Source organism: Nerophis lumbriciformis, linkage group LG01, assembly GCF_033978685.3.
Source record: "Nerophis lumbriciformis linkage group LG01, RoL_Nlum_v2.1, whole genome shotgun sequence".
Taxonomy (NCBI): Eukaryota; Metazoa; Chordata; class Actinopteri; order Syngnathiformes; family Syngnathidae; genus Nerophis; species Nerophis lumbriciformis.
Genome location: NC_084548.2, coordinates 20,716,053 through 20,739,619, shown reverse-complemented (window position 1 = coordinate 20,739,619; position 23,567 = coordinate 20,716,053). Strand labels below are relative to the sequence as shown.

The 23,567-nt window shown below is 39.5% G+C and overlaps 1 protein-coding gene across 3 annotated transcripts in view; it reads left to right on the top strand.

Moving 5' to 3' along the window:
- Positions 1-23,567, top strand: part of rerea (arginine-glutamic acid dipeptide (RE) repeats a) — a 333,506-nt gene that overhangs the window by 192,688 nt on the left and 117,251 nt on the right. The gene's annotated exons all lie outside the window — the stretch shown is intronic.

The following is a 23,567-nucleotide window of genomic DNA, read 5'->3' as shown; positions in this document are numbered from 1 at the left end:
TGAGGAATTTGTGTCCAATGTTCGTTGAGACGTTTTTGCTGTATGGGGGGTTGTACCAGATGATGCCGCTTCGTTTTCTGTTCTTTTTTGGCTGGTTTCCTGGCGTGGGTTCATAGGTGAGGGTGAAATTGTATCCGCTTTCATCAAGGGCTTTTTGGTACGGGGGGGTTGCTTGGTCAAATTCAGCTTTGCTAGATGACAGCATCGATAGCCTTTTATTGATTCCGGTAGGTATTCTTTTCGTGGTGGTGGGTGGATGGTTGCTGTCATGGTGCACGTATTGGAGTGTTGTGTTGGGTTTCGTGAATGGTTGGTAGCTGTTATTTCTCAGGTTGAAAGTGACGTCAAGGAAGTTGACAGTTTGCTTGTTGGCTTCAATCGTGATCCGTAGGCCGTTCTCTTTGAAAATTTGGCATATGCGCTTCTTGGTATTCTCGCTGCTCCTTGGCGAGGCGCGACACACTGCCAGTCCGTCATCACGGTAAATACCAAGGTTCAGATTGAGGCTAGCGAGCTGGGAGAGGAGGAAACTCCGAACGAGTTCACACGTTTCTGCTCCGTCAAAACTTCCCATAGTGACGTCAAATGTTGCATTGTTCTTTTTTTGCCATGGTGTATTGTTGTGGATGAGAATGGAGTTTTTTGCGTGGATGATGATGTTTCTTTCGTTGCCTGTGATTGAGTCGTAGTCTGAGGCGAAGTCTAGTGCTTGAGTCAGTAGGTCTTGCGTGATGGAAGGGTAAAATTCCTCGATATCAAAGGAGATAAAGTTGTGCTGTTGTTTGTCTTGGATGTTGTTGAACCATTTGATTACTGCTGCTGTATTTCTCCATTGGTTGAGTGGTGTTTTGTCCTTGATTTTTGTGTTGACTCTGTCCAGGATTATTTTGCTGATTTTTCCTATTTCAGATTTAGTTGGGTTTATTAGTCGGCATGTTGGGTTATTTGCGAAGTTGGGTTTGTGATCCTTCAATGTGATGAAGGCTTCCTTGTTGGCTGTGGCGTCCACCCTGTCCTCAATGTCCAGTTCAGCCGCGATCCTTTTATTTTCCAGGTGGATGTTCTGTAAGGTATTGGGTTGCGCTTTTTTGTATGATTTGGTGATGCTTCTGTCCAGTAAGGTGTGGTGTTCTGGTATGTCCATTCTGTAGAAGTTTGTGGTTTTATCGGCAGCTATGATGAGGTTGTTTACTTTCTTGATGCGCTCCTTGTCCTGCGAAATACCACAGAACTCAGCAAACACATTTGGGACCTCAAAGACAATAATGTTGAATATTCAATAACATGGCAAATTCTTGCATCCAGCACACCTTACAATAGTGGTAATAAAAGATGCAACCTATGCTTGAAAGAGAAACTGTTTATTATTTACCGTCCAGACCTGTCATCCCTCAACAAGCGCAGCGAAATTGTAACAACATGCCGCCATAGACGGAAACACCTCCTAGGTAACACATGAGCCAATCACCACGCCCCTAGGCCAGCCTGTACCCACCCACTCTGTGCCCTATATAAACCATGGTATGCGAATGCTCCCATTAAAATCTCCTGACGATTGAGGGTACCCCCCCTCATGAAACAGGCCTGTAGAGATGAAATAGTCTTGTGATTTTTTTTCCCCACACATACATATATTGCGCTCTACTACGGTATCGAGCACTATTTTTTGGATAACCTTATTAAGACATATATATATATATATATATATATATATATATATATATATATATATATATATATATATATATATATATATATATGTATAAATATTTATATATGTGTATATATATATACAGTATATATATGTTTATATATATATACATATATATTTATGTATGTATATATATATATATACACATATATATGTATATGTGTGTATATATACATACATACATTGTCTTTATAATCCGTTTTGTCATTTAACATCAATTGACATTGATATTCATCAACATTTAACATTGTCACGTTATCGATGGGAAAATTCATTTTTAGACAATATGATTTGCCTGAGCGGCTAGGAGACACCAAGAGTAACAAGCGGTAGAAAATGGATTAGAAAGGAAAGATAAAAAAAATAATAATAATAATAAATAAATAAAAAAAGTGTTTTTTTAACTTGGGACTTCCTGTGGGCCGGATTTTGGATGCTGGGGGTCGGATCCGGCCCGCGGGCCGTAGTTTGGGGACCCCTGCTGTAAGTCTTTGCTGTCCTCCAGCATTCTGTTTTTGTTGACTTTGCAGCCAGTTCAGTTTTAGCTTCGTTTTGCATAGCCATCTTTTCTTAGCGGCAAACGCCTTTTGTTTATTTTTGGTTTAAGCGTAGATACCTTTTTACCTGCAGACCATCGTCATCGTTCCTGACATTTACAAAGCAATTAGCTACCTGCTGCCACCTACTGATATGGAAGAGTATTACACGGTTACTCTGCCGAGCTCTAGACAGCACAGACACTCAACAACGGGACATTGGCAGATTATAACTACTAGTTTGCAAAAAATATTTTTAACCCAAATAGGTGAAATTACATAATCTCCCACGGCACACTAGACTGTATCTCACAGTACATTAGTGTGCCGCGGCACAGTGGTTGAAAAACACTGCTCTAAATAACTGAAAAAACACATGCAACGTGACTACAATAATGTAAGCAATAAACATCCGATATTCAATTAATGACGGCTGCCAACTTTCACAATAGAAATAATCAAAGAGACTGGAAATAATCCACAAAGTCAAGTAGATTGCAGTAATACAGCAGTGTAGAAATGATGGCACAAACAAAAATGCCAAAACACAGATGCTCAGTGTGAGAGCAGGCCAGGCGGTGTCCAAGAAAGGGAGGGCAAATCCAGCACGGCACATATGACCTAGTATGAGTTCACCCTAAGATTCCCTCAAGATGTCAGTTTCCAAATAAAGCAGTATATGATCAGTATGTGAGCCTGCTGCTACCAGGGATCTTTTAGTAGATTGTCCGTCTAAGTACGCCACTTAAGGGCTTGGTTTGGGTCGCCCACCCCCAGGGGACCCAAATAGCAGCCAGCAACCTGCCAGGGTGATGATGAGAGGTCAACTTAAAGCCTTTTTGGAAATACGTGCATCAATTTAAACATATTATGTATTTGACTTTTTTTGTGGCCCTTTTGTGTTGTTTGTGTATACATTTGGCTGTGAAGGTCGGTTGTTTTTTTTGTTTTTTTTAAACGAGCAGGTCCTGCAGCGGGGCACTTGGGAGGCACAACAGCATGCTTTTAATCGGATTCCAGCTTGAGCGTGCTCAGACGGGCAGGACACACATACACACATTACCCACACATGTGCACCTTGACCAGAGCACAAGAGGCAGGGCTAGATAGAGATGATTGTCCAGGAGGGAGGAGATTAAAAAAAGTCAACTCATGGAGCTGACCTTTCCTTCACTTTGTGTCTCTCACCCTGTCAGCCCCCCTGCACCTGCAATTATTGAACAGCCATCTGCATGCTTGCGTGTGTTTGAGCAGACTGCACCATGTCGTCCTACGTTACAACAACAAGCCCCGCTGACTCTCCCAAACAAGTGGATGTTTTTTTAGTGTCGCCTGACTGGCTACAAAACACAAAAGCATCGCTGCAAACAGCTTTGGAAAAATGTCTTGTTTACTCTGCTACACAAACTCCTCTTTGGAGGATAATATCAGATGATTTAGGATGTAATTGCACATTTTGCTCGGAAGTGCCCTCTTGCTTGTAAAGCTGAAATGTACCCCTGCACTCAAAAGTGGGCCACACAATTCTCCCTCAGGGCCGCTAGGAAGCTCTCAGACTGCTCTGTTGTGGAAGCTAATGGTCAAAATGTTCTCATTTTCTGCTTTTGCTGCCACATATTGAAAAGAGACAACAAGTTCCTCTCATTAGATGTCAACACTCTCTATTTACTTCTCATCTTGTCATTCTTCCCTAAATCTATCTCTGGCCTCCACTTCCTATCGTGCTGAGTAAGCTATTGATCAACAGTGGGCTTTGAAGGCGCCGCAGACGGGGGGGGAGAAATGTCATTGGCCCCGGACCAAACAACCTTATCAATATTTGTTCTCTCCCTTTCCCTCCATCTTGCCTCGGTCTGAATGAAGCATGGGACTGTTCCATCACTCGCTCTCTTGTGCATGAGGAAGAAAGAGGATTGAAACCTGCCCCTTCCCTTTGTTGTCTTTTACTCATAGGGTCTTTTCCATTTGCAGATGACTCACCAGCTTGTCGTTACATGTCAGTGCTGCTTCTGCTTCTTTGCCTCTCAACACACGCGAGCACACTGCCAACAATAACATATGCAACAGTAAATCCATTCTGCAACATAAGACAATCATCTTCCACTCGTTCGATGTCCTCTGCAGTCCTCACACAGTGACCTCTCCCACACATTGATCTAACGCTATAGACTTCACTTCACTCTCTTACTGCTGCAATGCACAGAAACAACAGAGACAAATAGGATGACATTTTAAACATGATTGAATAAGATGAGCCGAACTTCAACATACACATTAAGAATGCCATCAATAGTGTGGGATACATTAAGGCAAAATAGAGTGTGCTACTTGACAGCAGCCAGCAGAGGCGCTGTTGATTCTAAAAACATATTCTGCTATTTTGACGAACAGTTTAAAGGCCTACTGAAACCCACTACTACCGACCACGCAGTCTGATAGTTTATATATCAATGATGAAATCTTAACATTGCAACACATGCCAATACGGCCGGGTTAACTTATAAAGTGCAATTTTAAATTTCCTGTGAAACTTCCTGTTGAAAACGTCTAGGTATGATGACGTATGCGCGTGACGTCGATGGTTGAAACGGAAGTATTGGGACGCCATTGTATCCAATACAAAAAGCTCAGTTTTCATCGCAAAATTCCACAGTATTCTGGACATCTGTGTTGGTGAATCTTTTGCAATTTGTTTAATGAACAATGGAGACTGCAAAGAAGAAAGCTGTAGATGCGATCGGTGTATTAGCGTCTGGCTACAGCAACACAACCAGGAGGACTTTGACTTAGACAGCAGACGCGCTATCCGACGCTAGCCGCCGACCGCATCGATGATCGGGTGAAGTCCTTCGCCGCTCCGTCAATCGCTGGAACGCAGGTGAGCTTCGGTGTTGATGAGCAGATGAGTGTTAGCGTAGGTGGAGAGCTAATGTTTTTATCATAGCTCTGTCGAGGTCCGTAGCTAAGTTAGATTCAATGGCGTCGTTAGCAACAGCATTGTTAAGCTTCGCCAGGCTGGAAAGCATTAACCGTGTAGTTACAGGTCCATGGTTTAATAGTATTGTTGATTTTCTGTCTATCCTTCCAGTCAGGGGTTTATTTCTTTTGTTTCTATCAGCAGTTAAGCCCGATGCTATCACGTTAGCTCCGTAGCTAAAGTGCTTCACCGATGTATTGTCGTGGAGATAAAAGTCACTGTGAATGTCCATTTCGCGTTCTCGACTCTACCTAGTTCATAGTTGTTAGTTTCCTTTAATGCCAAACAAATACATACCAATCGTTGGTTAGAAGGCGATCGCCGAATTCGTCCTCGCTTTCTCCCGTGTCGCTGGCTGTCGTGTTGTTTTCGTCGGTTTCGCTTCCATACGGTTCAAACCGATATGGCTCAATAGCTTCAGTTTCTTCTTCAATTTCGTTTTCGCTACCTGCCTCCACACTACAACCATCCGTTTCAATACATTCGTAATCTGTTGAATCGCTTAAGCCGCTGAAATCCGAGTCTGAATCCGAGCTAATGTCGCTATAGCTTGCTGTTCTATCCGCCATGTTTGTTTGTGTTGGCTTCACTATGTGACGTCACAGGAAAATGGACGGGTGTTTATAACGATTATTAAAATCAGGCACTTTGAAGCTTTTTTTAGGGATATTGCGTGATGGGTAAAATTTTGAAAAAAACTTCAAAAAATATAATAAGCCACTGGGAACTGATTTTTAATGGTTTTAACAATTCTGAAATTGTGATAATGTTCCCCTTTAAAGCATAATAAATAGCCGAGAGACAACTATTGTGTCAAACACTCTCAGGCTGAGGTATCACTGTACTGATATACACGCTGCACACTGACATTTAATTTTAACAACACTGTTTTGTCATTCCCTTGAGAGTATATACTATAACAAAAACGGTTCTGAAATGTGAGATGTGTAGTTTGAAATGTACTGTGTCTGGAAAAGGATGCTGTCTGATGTGATCAGTGAGGTCAACTATCAGGGCTATTTGGACCTAACAGTGTCTCGACAATTTCTATTTGATGAGATTAATGCACCTGACCTGCTGTGGTGTTTAGAAGTGTTTATACATGCCTTGCTATTTGTTTTCTAATGTGTGTCCGGTGCGTGACGTAATACAAGATGCACACATAGGCCTGTGTGTGAGAAGATGCAAAGACAATGGGTCTGACCACTGAACATAATGCCACCATATCTGCTAATTGACCAGGGTTTTAACCAGCCATCCTTCTTTCTCACCTTAATTGTCTCCTCCATCTCCATTTCTCTCTCAATCTCATTTGTCTGTTCCTGCACTACAGCCCCCCCCCCACGCCTTTTTATCTGCCGTCACTCACCTCCCTCCCTCCCATCCTATGTTTGCATCATTGTGTCCATGTCCTCAACACTCATTGACCCCATACCTCCTCTGCTTGTAGCTAACCTCATTTGCTGTTATTGGCTAAGTCAGCTGCATTTACCCTGCCTCCCTGCCCTCCCCAGTTCCTTCCCCACATCCTCTCTCCCAGTATCCCTTCCCCCTCTCCTAACCCTCCTTTGCTTATGAAGCGATTGCAGTGTTTCTCCCTACATGCCAACATTCGTACCTACTGCTTAATTACACCACCATGTGCAGTATTATTTCTGTTAGCCTTGATGGGTTCTCATTCAGTATCTGTAAGGTGGAAGGTGGCTTTGTGTATAGGATACTGACATTTAAATGTGTCTAGTGAAAATGTGCTGATGGAGTGTGTTTCTATAGGCTTCCAGCACCGTGGGTATTTGTTACTGAAGGATATTGAAGTGTATTATTGTCCTTGATGGGGTGTTATTTAGTGAAAGTGTTTCTGGCTCCTATTCAAGATTTCTGCTCACGGCTTTATGATGACTGATTAGTTTGAATGTTTATCGTTAATCATCAGGACTCTAATGTAACGGAGACATTTTTGCTTTTTATTGAAAAATTACACTCAATTAAAGATACCTGACATTGCATGATCTCATGTTATTTCAAAGATGAGTAAAAATGGTATTGGCTTCTTCAGTTCAGTGGTCCTCAATAGGAGGACGCGGGCCACATTCAGCCCGCAAAAGCTTTTACCCCAAATAATGAAACCACTTAGTCTCACCAGAGAAGTGCTCATTCATGCAGTAATTCCTCCGCTTTCAGGGAGCAACGGCAAAGCGTACATTGAAGCAGCAGTAGAAGACGACGACTCAAAGAAGAGAACACATTAAGACTTGGCACTTCCTATTATTATATTAAATGGGGGTATGCATTGTAACTCTGCTCTGAATTCCCACGCAGTACGCATTAAAAGTGAAAGACAGGATGTGGTTTTTGCGTAATGCATTTACTCTGTAATCAAATACAGTAAACCCTCGTCTATTGCTGTTAATTGGTTCCGGATCTGATCACGGTAAATACATTTACGCAAAGTAGTAATTATGAATTTTAAATCAAATATTTTCATAGCAAGAGCATAAAAAACCTGTTTACAACCTTCTAAATAGGGTATGTTGGAATTGATTCCCAGGCGTGGCCACCGCTGCTGCTCACTGCTCTCTTCACCTCCCAGGGGGTGATCACGGGTGATGGGTCAAATGCAGAGAATAACTTCGCCACACCTAGTGTGTGTGTGACAATCATGGGTACTTTAACTTTTTAACTTAATAACATTATGATAGCCCTCTGGACATGAAACAACACCCACATTTTTAATCCTATCAAACCACTATAGTAATGCTTCCGGCTCCTAAGCCAATTAGCGGCAATGATACATATTGATCTCAATTGAAGGAAAATGTTGTTATGATTTGTTTCTTAAATCGCCCAGATCTCTGTGGAAGTGTGCAGTCCTTTCTCGTAATAGTGTTAGTGAACAAGACTTTTGTTGTTTGGTAACACTTTGCCAGGGGTGTCCAAATTGCGGCTTGGGGACCATTTGCAGACTGCGGATATTTTTTTTATGTGCCTTTGGAACATAGTAGAAATAAAACAAAGGGGGAAATGGTAAAGGCAGTCAATGCACAATGGGGGAAATGGTAAAGGCAGTCAATGCACAATGTAATGACAACAATTCTAAGGCATGGACAATGTAATTGAGAACTTTTGGTTTAGGTTAATATCAAACATGCTTAACAGGGTTACATTAAAGAACATTTTAAGCACATCTAAAGATGTTTATGTAGGAATGCCACAAATATTATTACCATGCAGTCCAATATGGTTAACATAATCACATTACTATTTTGATTTCATTTAAAAAAGTATTATGTGATGTCAAATGCCAAGTATTTTAAGTAGATTAAACACACTTCTGAATTTGGATTGATCATGATTGATTACAGGTTATTACTTGCGTGCATAATTTACAGGGGTCATATTATATTTTTTTTCGACATTTAAAACACTTTCTTGTGTTCTACATGTAATGGTAGTTCTTTGGTCAAAATTTTACATAGCTTGTTTTACTTCAAGACGCTTTCTGACTGTCTCTACAGGATGTACTGTTTTGTGGGCAGTCTTGTTTACGTGCCTCCACCTCGACAACATCTTCTCCCTGTCAGCCATGTTGTGGTTTTTAGCGCTTCCATATGGAGTCTACTGATGGATATAAGTTAGAACTAGGGTTGTCTTGATACCAATATTTTGGTGCAGGTACCGGTACCAAAATGTATTTGGATACCTTTCGATACTTTTCTAAATAAAAGGGACCACAGAAAATGGCATTAGTGTCTTTATTTTAATAAAAAATCTTACGTTACATTAAACATTTGCTTCTTATTGCAATCAAAGATTTTGGCCTTAAATAAGATAGTGAACATACTAGACAACTTGTCTTTTAGTAATAAGTAAGCAAACAAACGCGCCTAATTTGGCTGCTTATGTATGCGGTAACATATTGTGTCATTTCCAATTCTAATATTTTGTAAAAAATTATGATGGATTATTAATCTATTTATTCATTTACTGTTAATATCTGTAGGCCTGGGCTGATAACAAATTTTGCTTGATGATATATTGACCCGCAAATGATTGCCAATAAACAATATTATTGCCATTATTTTTATGAGACCAAATTAACCATTGGTTTAATGATAATACATAATAATAATGCATGTATATCCTTTCAAATGCAATAACATGTTATTTCTCGTGTATTTAACATTGTAATTTAAATGAAAACGTTTAAACATCCAAGTTAAATAAAACAAAGAAATAATAACAACAACATATCCTTTGTCTGTTAGTCTTAAGGACGGGGTGGGGGATTCAAATATCCCAAGCTAAATAAAACAAATAATGAAATATACTTTGTTAGCAAATGTTACAATTATTCAATAAAATTAATTTTTAATTAATTAATAACATATCTAGAGGAGGGGATGGGGGCTCAAATATACACAGTCATAACAATAAATAAAATAGCTAAATAAAGAATGGACAAACAAAGTTGTATTTCAATACTGAACATGTAGGCAGAGGTAGAGTTGTACATTACTTAACTGACAATCAAGTTAGGGTCTTCTTAAACAAAAGTGCAAAGTAACTATATAAACACACAGTTCAAACAGATGTATTAACAGTCATATGCAAAACAAAATTATGTTTAGCAGATTCCGAGTGAGGAACACCGACAAGACATGACAATTTCTCGGTCTTGATAGGCTCATCTTGTTCCCAAAGGTTTAAACTGAAATATTCCCACACTGGGTGCGGTGGCATTTGGTTTTGTCATCATTTTGTCCATGTTAGCTGCTACATGCTAACGAGTTGCACCGTGTGATGCTAGCCCGGTTGTGGCCCCGCGTCACTGCACAAACAGTCAAAGACACTTAATGAGAACAGGTTATTTCACCCCCTTCTGTTCACTCTGCTATGGTACAAACGCGCATAGCCGCTAAAAGCGACGAAAAGCGTGAATGCTCTTGAAGTATGCACATGGCAATTTATCAACGCTGAAAAACTTACCGACTTTTATTTTCATTTATCGGCGGTTTATTGACTCATTAAATATCGACTCAGGCCTAAATATCTGCTTATTTTTTGTTTTAACATGTTCTATCTACACTTCTGTTAAAATGTAATAAACACTTATTCTTCTGTTGTTTGATACTTTACATTAGTTTTGGATGATACCACAAATTTAGGTATCGATCTGATACCAAGTAGTTACAGGGTAATACATTGGTTTTATTCAAAGTCCGCACGTGTCCAGGGACGTATTTCCTGAGTTTATAAACATAATATACATTTTAAAACAAGGAAAAAAGATTTTGTGGCGATAAAAAATATCAATGGAATTCTTGTAGTATCGACTAGATACGCTTTTGTACTTGGTATCATTACTATTGGGACGGCGTGGCGCAGTGGAAGAATGGCCGTGCGCGACCCGAGGGTCCCTGGTTCAATCCCCACCTAGTACCAACCTCGTCATGTCCGTTGTGTCCTGAGCAAGACATTTCACCCTTGCTCCTGATGGATGCTGGTTAGCGCCTTGCATGGCAGCTCCCTCCATCAGTGTGTGAATGTGTGTGTGAATGGGTAAATGTGGAAGTAGTGTCAAAGCGCTTTGAGTACCTTGAAGGTAGAAAAGCGCTATACAAGTACAACCCATTTTTACTATGGATGTCAGGTGTAAATCCACCCAATTGTTTACATTGACGAGCGCTAGCTTTTGTTAGCGGTGATGCCGGTGTGTAGTGAAGCATGTTCAGCTATTCCTCGTCCTGCTGGGATATACTTGTAAGAAACGTACTTTATTTGTCGCCATGGAGGCGAGGATTAGTGATTTAGAAGTAGGTAAAACACTGCCGACTACGGCTGGATGTTAGCCACTAGCTAGTTAGCCATGTTTTAAAGCACTTCTGGCTGAGCAGCATTTCAACGTTATAGCTTCACCTTTATCGTTTGTTTTTAAGCCAAAATGCGTCCATTCTGTCTTTTCTGTCTACACACCGTGTCTGCTTGAAAAGTACTCCGTGATTGTGCACTGCCGAACATGCTCCTCTGCTCGTAAAACCAGCAATGTTACGAGGAGACGATGGCATGTTGTCATGCCCTAAAAAAAAGGGAAACTGTATTTTCAAAGGGTCTGTAGTACTGTTTTTGATTCTTTAGTACCACGGTACTTTACTAGTACCGGTATACTGTACAACACTAGTTAAAACTATATGCTACTTTGTATTAGAAATGGCAACAGCTGAGCATGCAAGTGCATGTACGAGCCAGTCTGCCCCACAACAAAAGGATAGAGAAAAAGAAGAAGCTTATTGACCACAGCGTAAAACTACAATGGCGGACTCGCGTAAAGCTGTTTGGGTACATTTCCACCATAAATGGAAATATCTGCTGACGTCACCAATGGGAAAAACGTCACAAATGGAGAAAATTGCAAACGGCTCGTTTGGAGGAAGTCTTAAGGAAGGCAAGATTGTTTTAAAAATATTTCCGCCATGACAGGTACCAATATGTAAGAAAAGTTGGTTTTGCATAACAAGTCCTTTAAAATGTCCTTGAAAAGACCCTAAAATTTGGACAAAAATGCAATTTTATTGACCTGATCACTGACCGCGTAACAACACACACTTTTCAGGTTCAGGTTGGTTAAGGTCAAGAAGCATGTGCAGTCAAAATAAATAAGGCGATTAATCTGCATAAATACATGATTAATGTTATAATTTTGGTGATAATCACATGAGTAAACTCGTTATCTTAGACAGCCCTAGTAATGACATATAACCCTATATTCAAAGCATTCCTAAAATTGGTTGAATCAAGTCATTTTAGTTCAAATAAATAACAGTGCTTGTTTTCATAATGATTTAACCAGATTTTACAGACTGTCATCTGGTTGAGATCTGAATTGTGACTCTCCCGTGGTTCTAAGCATATTGGAATACATATCTGTGTTGTTTTGTCAATGCACATTTTATCTCATAAAACTATCTTTGCCTAGTGTGTATCTTACATTTTTAGAGAATGCAACCAATGCAGAGCATGTAATTATGTATGCAAATATACGTGAGCGCTGAACATGATAAATTATTAGTGTTTTTTGTGTGTGGATCCAAACACATTTGAATTGAAAGTACTGAGAATTAGCTTAACAATATGTTAATTGGCTGTTGTATGCAGTCTTTTTATGGCCCCATACAAGATGTTTGTTTCATATTACTTCTTTTACACGGCATAATAAGCATAAGAGACACAACCAACAAAAATACAGTTCAAGTATGTTTGTGATTGGATGTATTAAGAAATAATGTATCATTAATACTTTACAAGTTATGTAAAGATTGGTATTTACTATAAATAATCACAAGTGAACAATAACAAAAAGATGACATTGACAACTACAATTCAGTTTAATCCAATGTGTTCCATAGTCTAGTGTTTGTATTCCACATAATTTCCAAAGTTTATATGAAAAGGTAAAAAAAATAGGTTGATAGATAGACACAAGGGTGAAAGAAAAGTGTTGGGTATCGCCTCCTGCAATAAAGCCAATTCAAAACTGATATGCCGCTTTGGGATTAATTGAAAAAGTAAACAAAACACGATACATGGTGAAAAACTATGAAAAAACAAATGTTTTTTCAAACATTATATTTTATGAAAAAGGTTCAGCTACAAAATAAACTTAATTAGTATGGTTGTTTTAGAAATACTGGGGGAAATCTGTCACAATGACAGCTTCTGAAGCGATGCTTGATTAGCAACTATCTCTATATGCTTTGGAATTAATGTGGCCACAATGTTGCGAAACTCAACTAAATCTATTACAATGAGACAAAGTATAATTGTATTCATGAGGTAATTAAGTCCATCAAAGTAGAACAAGCAAACACCTGCAGAGCACAACGCCCACGTTGATGATCAGCTACTGAAGTGACCGGTTGCCATAATCACTAGTCTTTGTCCCTTAAACAACCACCTAGAGCAGTGGTTCTTAACCTGGGTTCGGTCGAACCCTAGGGGTTCAGTGAGTTGGCCTCAGGGGTTCGGCGGAGGTTAAAACACACCCGACTCATCGTGTGAATACAAACTTACGGATTACGGATACAGCAACAGCTGACTGATTTGCAGGTGTGTAATGTGTTGTGAGTTTATGCACTGTGTTGGTTTTGTTGTTTGAACAAGGTGATGTTCATGCACGGTTCATTTTATGCACCAGTAAAAAAAAACATGGTAACACTATGGGGAACATATTCACTATTAATTGTTGCTTATTAACATGCAAATTAGTAACGTATTGGCTCTTAACTAGTCATTATTAAGTACTTATTGCCTTTTTCGGCATGGCCTTATTATAACCCTGACCCTAACCCTAACCAAATAACTCTAAATTAAGTCTTTATTACTTAGAATATGTTCCCCTCGTGTCCAAATAACTGTAAATTAAGTCTGTGTTACTTAGAATATGTTCCCCATACTAAAGTGTTACCAAAAACATATAAGTTTGTCTTGAACTTGAAACAAAACAAACATTTTATTTTTCACTAAAGAAGGGTTCGGTGAATGCGCATATGAAACTGCTGGGGTTCGGTACCTCCAACAAGGTTAAGAACCACTGACCTAGAGTGTTTATGCCAGGCTCTGTGTATGTGCATGTATGATTCTCACATTGTAAAGTGCCCTGATCCATTGTCTGTCTTATTTAAACGGCTGTGTGTCATAATAAACCGTGATGTACGCAGACGTAAGTCAATGGAAGACATTGACATTGCTGTATAATTTTGTACAACCTTTGCCAGTGTTTTTCCACAAGAAGTCTCCTCCAAGCTGAGCCTTGGAGATGACGGTAAGAGACCACAGACTTGACAGGCATCACTGGTCACATTATCGTTGAATTCTTGCCTTTGAAACCAGCCTATGCCCACCCTCCCCAATTGAACGTTTTGAAATGCAATTATGGATCAGTGAGCACCACCATCAGTCGCACTTCTTGTTAATATTTATCAAGTAGAACAGCAGCCACTGCCTTCTCTTGAGGAAGGGGCGCTGCAGTCATTAGGGGTAATCTTTCTGTGTGAACATGTGCATGAGGCAGAGAAGTGCTGAGCTCCCCTTTTCATTTCACTCAGCTGCTACATTCACGGGCGTGATCATTTGGAGGTTCTCTGCCTTTCACAATTGTTGAGTAGCTGTTTTTAAGTGTCTGCTTGTTTCTGCTCTTTCTGAGAGGAAGCAGCTTTGACAAGGGCATCTCGCCTGTGTAGACATGGCCAGCCAGTGAAGCCTGCTGCAAGCTGTTTGATTGAAGTGTTCTGCCTTTAATGTTCCCCATTGAGCAGCAGCAGCAGCCTTAAAGCACAACAGCTACCAAATACTCAATAGCCCTTCATTGTCATTTACCTTCAAAAGGAAAACAGTGCAGAAACGGTTGTGTCATTAACTGCGATAGGCTGCAGCAGGTTAACACATAAAGTGGATTTTTTTTCTTTTCTTTTTGCACAAATAATCCACAAAGGTGCTTTTGCTTGACAAATAGACCCTTTCGTTCTCATCCTTACATTGTTAGCTGGGACTGGACCGTGTCAGTAAGGCCTTTTTTCTTCGCCGCCATTGCAACAATTATGATTACGGTAATGCCCCTCTGTAAGACCAGTCCTGCAGTCCTCCCAGTAGGGATGGGCAACATGGCCCAAGATCTACTGTATATAGTGATATATTCTATATTGCAGCCTCCTGGAATAACAATAAACATCACAATATACTATTTGGTATATAAATGAAAAGAATAGCAATTTAGATCTCACTCATAGATGATCAATATTGGAATCAGCAGCAAAAAAAACCTTGATCGGAACATCCCTAGTTATGATACATTGACAATCCAAAAGATGTATTTTGTTCTCAATACTTACCGTATTTTCCGCACCATTAGCCGCACCTAAAAACCACAAATTTACTCAAAAGCTGACAGTGCGGCTTTTAACCCGGTGCGCTTTATATATGGATAAATATTAAGATTCATTTTCATAAAGTTTCGATCTCGCAACTTAGGTAAACAGCCGCCATCTTTTTTCCCGGTAGAACAGGAAGCGCTTCTTCTTCTACGCAAGCAACCGCCAAGGTAAGCACCCGCCCCCATAGAACAGGAAGCGCTTCTTCTTCTACTGTAAGCAACCACCCGCCCCCGGAAGAAGAAGAAAAAACGCGCGGATATCACCGTACGTTTCATTACCTGTTTACATCTGTAAAGACCACAAAATGGCTCCTACTAAGCGACAAGGATCCCGTTCATGAAAAGACGCAATCTCTCCATCCGCACACGGATTACTACCGTATTTCACAGCAACTGATATTCCTGTGAACCGCACTGTGGAACGGGAGCACGTACGGTGAATATTCGCACCACAGGGAATGAGAAGTCATCCTTCACTGTGGTTCTAGCTTGCCATGCTAACTTCCACCCATGGTGATATTCAAAAGGAAGACCTTGCCAAAAGAGACCTTTCCAGCCGGCGTCATCATAAAAGCTAACTCGAAGGGATGGATGAAGAAAAGATGAGCGAGTGGTTAAGGTAAGTTTAAGTTTACGCGAAGAGGCCGGGTGGCTTTTTTCACGCAGCTCTGTCCATGTTGATATACGTATGTTTGTGATTGCACATTTGCGTACATTTTGGGAGTGAACAGAGTTGTTAGAACGCTGGTTTTTAATATATTATTAAAGTTTGACTGACCTATCTGACTGTTTTTTTGACATTCCTTTAGCGCAGTTAGATGCGGCTTACAACACGGGGCGGCTTATTGGTGGACAAAGTTTTGAAATATGCCGTTCATTGAAGGCGCGGCTTTTAACCCAGGGCGCCTTATGATGCGGAAAATACGGTATATATCTCACATATATCGTAGTTATGTCTTTTTTCCACCAATAAGGTGGCTAATTTATTATTGTATTAACAAAGGATTAATTATATATGAAACATGGTTAGGCTTTAACTGTGTGACTTATTTTCACAATAGGAGTAATTACCTTTGTCCAGTGGTACCCAAACTTGTCATAGTCGTCTACCCCTGAGTCCATGAACCCCTTAGCTCTGCACACTTAAATAATATAAATCAGTGTCAAAACAAACATCCTACTCTGAATTGTTTTTTTTACCTGCTTTAACATATATAATTGATTATAATACAGTTATTAGAGGTGCAGGTTCAGGAAACCCATAGTGCGATAGTACCTCCGTTTTTGGGCTAAACTTCAAACAAGGTATGGAATGGTTTATAGGTTCATACCGCCTGTGTATTTCCAATCATGCACATTTTCGCAACGTATGGAGAAGCAGGAGTTGTGGAGGAAGCTGTAGTGTGTAATATTCACCTGGATAGTATATAGTAAACCCAAGTAACTGTACATTTGCTAGTCAGTGCATCCAATCAAGAAACAAATGACAGGCTCATAGCTCAGAAAATACCCTAATTAGCCACAGCACCATGCATTAAGACTGGCTCTTATTTAGCTCACAAAATGTATGCGATCTTTGTTTTAACCTTTATTTATCCAGGAATGATCCATTGAGATTAAAAATCTCTTTTGCTAGGGAGTCTTGCAACACACACTTAGTTTGTCTTTACTAATTTCTTGTTCAGCATTGGGTATTCAAGTGAGTCTTAGGGTCCTCAGAGGATCTCTTAACCAATAGCCCTTCATTGTCACTTTCAAAAGGAAAACAGTGCAGAAGCGGTTGTGTCATTAATTGTGATAGGCTACAGCAGGTTAACACATAAAGTCCACGAAGGTCCGTTTGCTTGACAAATAGACTCTTTCGTTCTCATCTTTACATTGTTAGCCGGGACTGGACTGTGTCAGTAAGGCCTTTTTTCTTCACCACCATTGCGACAATTATGATTAATGCCCCTCTGTGAAGTAAGACCAGTCCTGCAGTCCTCCCAGTAGGGATGGGCGACATAGCCCAAGATCTACTGTATATAGCGGTATGTTCTATATTGCAGCGTCCTGGGATAACAATAAACTATTTGGTATATAAATGAAAAATATAACAATTTCAAAACAGGTTATAAAGGCTCCTAAATCGGTTGTTGATGTATGCATAAACATATTGCGTCATTTCCAGTTTTATTATTTTTTCATATATTAATGAACTTGTTAATATCTGGTTACTTTCTGTTGTAACATGTTCATATCTACACTTCTGTTAAAATGTAATACACACTTATTCTTGTTGTTTGGATCCTTCACTTTAGCTTTAGGCGATACTACAAATTTGGTTATCAATCCAATAGGTTGTATTCATCTGACGTCACGTCCGGCTCATTAAGTATGCGAAACTTGAAGCGATGTTTCTCGGCGGCATTTTGCCTTTCTCGAAGAAAAATGACCTATGCTTGCATTGTGTTACACTAGAATGCCCAGGGTTTTCTCACCCCCTTAACAAGGCTGTTAGTTTAATATTTAACATTCAACGACCAACAATTTATTTTTTAAATGCAGCCATTACATCAGAATGTGGTGGACCACTTGAATTGTTTGAACAAGGGAGGGGTATGCTTGAATAGAAGGAAGCTTCTTTTCTTACTCTATGTAATATTAGTTGAAAATAACTCTGATCTGATTAGAAATCATGTTTCTTATGAATTCCATATTCAAGCGGCCTTGTGCAAAACTGCCATTTACTTTTTATCTTAGGTTCTTATTTGATAGTGTTTTTATTTTTGAATATGGTTTTATTGGATTTATTTTAAAAAGAGCACTTTTTCTTCTGTTTGGATTCTTCACTTTACTTTTGGGTGATACTACAAATTTGGGTATCGATCCAATAAATGTATTCATCTGACATCACGTCCGGCTCATAAAATATGTGAGACCTCAAAGTGGTGGTCAAGCAAGCGTCTGTTGTCAAAGGGTTCTGCGCTGCATTTTGCCTTTCTCAAAGAAAAATACCCTATGCTTGGGTTGTTTTAGGCATTCAAACCGCTAAAAGGATAAACATTTCTTAAGAATTCCTTGAGAGGAAATCAAGAAGGGCGAAAGATGTCAAAAGTTTCTGACACAATGACGAGAAAAGTGTCTCTCGAATATAGCACTCCAGTCCAAGGGAGCAAAGTTGAAGAACACACAAGTTTGCAGTGATCACTCCGTTAAAGGTTTGTTTGATGTACTTTTCACGTTTAGTTTTTCCCGTTTGAGTATTTTCTTGATATTATTAGTATTTTATCTTCTTTCGGAGTTCTTTAAACACATTTTCTCTGCAAGTGTTTGCAAAGCATCAACTCGGCGAGTCTACATAAACGAAAGCAAATGTGAGCAAAACCTAAAGGAGTTAAGCATTTAACAAATGCAGCAATCATAAACGAAGCTGTCAGTACATACACAATGTTGAGATATACAGTTCAATTTTGATAAAGACGGGGAAAACCACGTATGCTCGTAAGGAGGCGTGCAACAACAACAAAGCTCTGGATACCAATTTGCTTGACCCAGCCACACACAAAGAAGTTGCAGGCCTCCATGCTTTTCCAAGCTTTCATCTGTTTTGCCGTGTAGAATGACGTCTGGCGCACAAGATCGTTCAACATGTCTTTGAACGCGACCGACGGATATTCCTTGAGATTACTCGACAAACCTACATTTAGTAGTAAGGGCTAGACCCCTTGTGTACCCTGATAGTTTGCATACAGTTTGCTGCACAGTAGCTATGTTGGTTTTGGAGACAACTACTTTGTTTACTTCTGTTTAAAAGTCACGTGACTGAATACAACCAATACCAAGTAGTTGCAGGAGCAGTATCGGTCATACCAATTAGGGATGTCCCGATCCAGGTTTTTGCACTTCCGATCCGATACCGATATTGTTTTTGCACTTCCGATCCGATACCGATACTGACCGATACTAGCCTATCCGAGCATGTATTAAAGTTTAAAGTTATTTAGCCTACTTAGTTGTCAGAATCATGTTGAAAAGGGTTTTAGTACTCTTGATAACAACTAGCCAGCTGAATTAGGGGAGTTTGAATAATACACAATGGTTGGTAACAAGAAACTGACCTGTTTATTCAAGGATAACCACAAAATAGACAAAATTATACATGACAAACAGAAATGGCATCATTGAACTAGGGCTGGGCGATATGGCCTTTTTTTAATATTGCGATATTTTGAGGCCATATTGCGATACACGATATATATCTCGATATTTTGCCTTAGCCTTGAATGAACACTTGATGCATATAATCACAGCAGTATGATGACTCTATATGTCTACATTAAAACATTCTTCTTCATACTGCATTAATATATGCTACTTATAAACTTTCATGCAGAGAGGAAATTCACAACTAAAAAAATCACTATTTTTTTCATGCGGTGTTGATGTGGAAATGTTTGCCTCTGCATTTTGATGGTGTGGGGGTGTGGCACCGAATGGAGATAAGCGTCTCGACAGACGTTACAAAATTTGAACAATGATGACGAAAACTGTTTTCTCTGTCGTGTCCGTGTGTCGAAAATTGTTATGCACTTGTTTTTTTATTTGATTTTGTGCGTGGCATAGATTTGCCGTGCGCAGAGGACGCTTGAGCAGTGCGCAATTGCACAGGCGCGCACCTTAGAGGGAACATTGCTCGCACGGCTGCGCTAGCATCACAGCTAACATTAGCCATGCGACGTGTGACGTGTGTAAGAAGGTGCGCTTGCTGTCTGTGAGAGGGAGACACAGGAAAGAGTGACAAGAGCCTGTCGTGTAATGCCAGCAGCTAAAAGCAACTGCGTGAGAATCCACAGACCTGTGGATGTGTTGAAGGTGTGCTGGAAAATGCGGAACGGAAATTAGAGAGCAGCAGAAAAGTGGAATGTGTTATTTAAATCGGTGCGTTGGAAAACACGGACCAGAGTTTTTTTTTTAAACTGGATCTGGATCGGCATTTCCCATGCCTTGCCGATACGCATTTTTTTTGCAATTATCGGATCGGGACATCCCTAATACCAATGCTAATACTTACAATTTTCAAGATAATTGAATGATACTTTTTTTTTTTTAATCGCAATTAGAATCACACAAAAACAAAGGATGGCTATGTAACAATATCAATCAAAAATTTTAATGATTTCCTACTATTGGCTCTAATTGAAATTCTTTATTTTGTGCCTTTAAGTCCCTTCCCCCAGGAAAACTTTATTTCAGTTTGTAAACAATAACAAAACGATAAAAATATTTGTAATAATAAAAATACCAATTTAACCACTGTCGTATTGATCATACGCAGATTCTATACTGGTTATCGTTACTGTCGATATTTGTATCGATCCGCCCACCTTCAAAAGCTCTAGCGTGCGTTTAGCGGTTTGCATATCGTCCTATGGTGTGTAATGTAGCATGTTTAGTTATTCTTGGTCCTCCAGGGATGGTATTTGTAGGAAACTGAGTTTAATTGCCGTTGTTGAGGCCAGAATTAATAACTTAAAAGTGGCTTTTCACTGTGGAGGGATGTTAGCAGCTAGCGAGGACGCTACTTTGCGTTTAGGAAGCGTTTATTTCACTTGGCACGGCCAATTTTCAAGGACACAGCCCAAATGTGTCATCAACATGAATTATCACGTTATAAGCGCTATCATCAGCCAAATATATATTATTTATTTCGTATATCGTCTATATCGCGCAACCCCACTTGCCAGTAGATATTTTATTGGAATAAAGCTATTAATGCTACTCATTTAACAAAGGCGAGCATGTACCAAAGCGTACTTGTGCTACTTAGCGGACGGACAAGGCTGATGTCAGCTTGCGAGCTCTGTGCATTTTTCAGACCAGATGAAGCTTAGTATGAACTGTAATTCTTAGCCCGGTACAGGGCTCAGTCTCTTCGGGGAGGAAGGGTGAAATGATTGTTCACAAGAGCACAGTGATGAATAAATAAATTAATACAAATGGCAAGGTTGAGATAACAACTCGGCCTCAGTGTGCCGACTGGACTCCTTTCAGCTCTCTTTGTGGGTGTGAAACCAAACCGACTCAACCTTCTCATTTGCTCATTACATTGTTTTTTAACCATAACATGCTTACATTTGTGCTGGCTAACTGCTGCTATGGAAACAAGTTGGCCATCCAGGAGTATTATTTTAGTAGAGTGAGTGGTGATTACCTTTTCCATATGAAGAGGGTGCAGCCTTGGAACAGTGGGGGTTGGTTAGTGTGAGGCTAGGGGCCATTTTCATAAAGACTTTTTAAAAAGCCGAATCAATAGGCCGCCTCTGCTAAATTATTCATGTCCGTGCTCACTCTCGTCGGCCCTTGGAGTTTTCTTTAGCCTGCACTTTGCTTAACAATGCACATTTGTCAATATAGTGGCGATGTTGCCGGTGGGTAAATAACCAAACACTCTTTTGACATGACAAGAACCTTTATTTTTTACACCCACCTATCAATATCGTCCAATTTCCGTATGTGATCGCCATTACTGATTAATAGTTTTTTTTCTAGAAACAATTTTTGTTGTTTTTGTTAATGTTTACAAATTTAAGGACTAATTTCCTGGACACAGAAGGACTTTGAGGGCAAAAATCTAAATATTTAAACCAGTGCTGTCAACCTTAACGCGTGATTAATAAAGAGGATTATCGCGTTATCATAAATGAATGATGATTAATCACATCAAAAGACGCACGCATTGTTACTTGCCGGTGTTTAGGTCAAACGCCAGAGCGAAGATCAGCGATGAGAGGCAGCCATTTTCGCTTCAAAACAGAACTTCAGATAAAACTGAGGCAACTTGTTGGTATTGCAGCGACAAACTTTATCATCGGCGCACATCAAGTTTAAAATTCCATCTTACAGCAAAACACGTTCTCGAGAATGCCGCTTGCAATAATGCTACTGTACAGTGACAAGCAGAGGACAACAAACTAAGCTGGCAGAGTTTACCTGTGTCAATGTTGTCAACTAAAGTATGACAGGTAAGTTAAACAATGCCTTTGCTAAACGGACAGTCACCACATGTAGGCTGCTGGGCTGCTTAACATCAAGTGCTGCAATAAAATATTCATATCATCACAGATGAGCTGTTGTACAATAATTTGGAAAGACACAATAACAACAAGGATGTCAAAACTGTACTACAAGAGTAAGAACATCAAGTTGCACCTACTGGCTGAATGTGAATTTATTTTGTTTACTGACCCCGAAAGGGACAAGCGGTAGAACATGGATGGATAGATGGATAGAGGCAATTGAGCCTGAATAAGTAATCACAACGAGCTGGGTTCGCATTGTACCAAAAAAAGATATCAACACTTCATCTTTCTTGCAGTTCAGTAAAACATTTGGACAAATGTTCCTGTATGACATTCAAGGTCAAGGTTTTCTTAATGGTACCCGGAGGTAAAATAGTTGTGCAAAAATATATATTCTGACTACCGAATTGCATTTGTATCCAAATGATGGGGTATTTTCTTCAGCACAAGCAATAACATGTAATTAATCATGATTCATCACAATTCTAGTGTGATTAATCTGATTTTAAAAATTAGTAACTTGACAGCCCTAATTTAAATAAGAAAAATATGTAGTTTTTGCTTTTGTTTTGTTAATATGTACTATTGACTTAGTTTTGCCTTAGATCTCACTCATGGATGATCAATATCGGAATCAGCAGCAAAAAAAACCTCCATAGTTATCATACATTGATAATCCACAAGATGTATTTTGTTCTCAGTACTGATATATCTCACATATTACGTCTTTGTTCCACCAACAAGGTGGCCAATTTATCATTGTATTAACAAATGATTAATTATATATGAAACATGGTTAGGCTTTAACTGTGTGACTTATTTTCACAATAGGAGTAATTACCTTTGTCCTTTGGTACCCAAACTTGTCACAGTCGTGTACCCCTGAGTCCATGGACCCCTTAGCTCTGCACACTTAAATAACATAAATCAGTGTAAAAATAAACATCCTACTCTGAATTGTTTTCTTACCTGCTTTAACATATATAATTGATTATAATACAGTTATTTGAGGTGCAGGTTCAGGCAACCCCACTGATAGTACCTCGGTTTTTGGGCTAAACTTCAAACTAGGGATGGAATGGTTTATAGGTTCATACCGCCTGTGTATTTCCGATCATGCACATTTCCGTTATGTAAGGAGAAGCAGGAAATGTGGAAGAAGCTGTAGTGTGTAATATTCACTAGCTGGATAGTATATAAACCCAAGTAACTGTACATTTGCTAGTCATTTGCATCCAATCAAGAAACAAATGACAGGCTCATAGCTCAGAAAATACCCTAATTAGCCACAGCCCCATGTAATTAGACTTGCTCTCATTTAGCTCACAAAATAAATGCAATCTTTGTTTTAACCTTT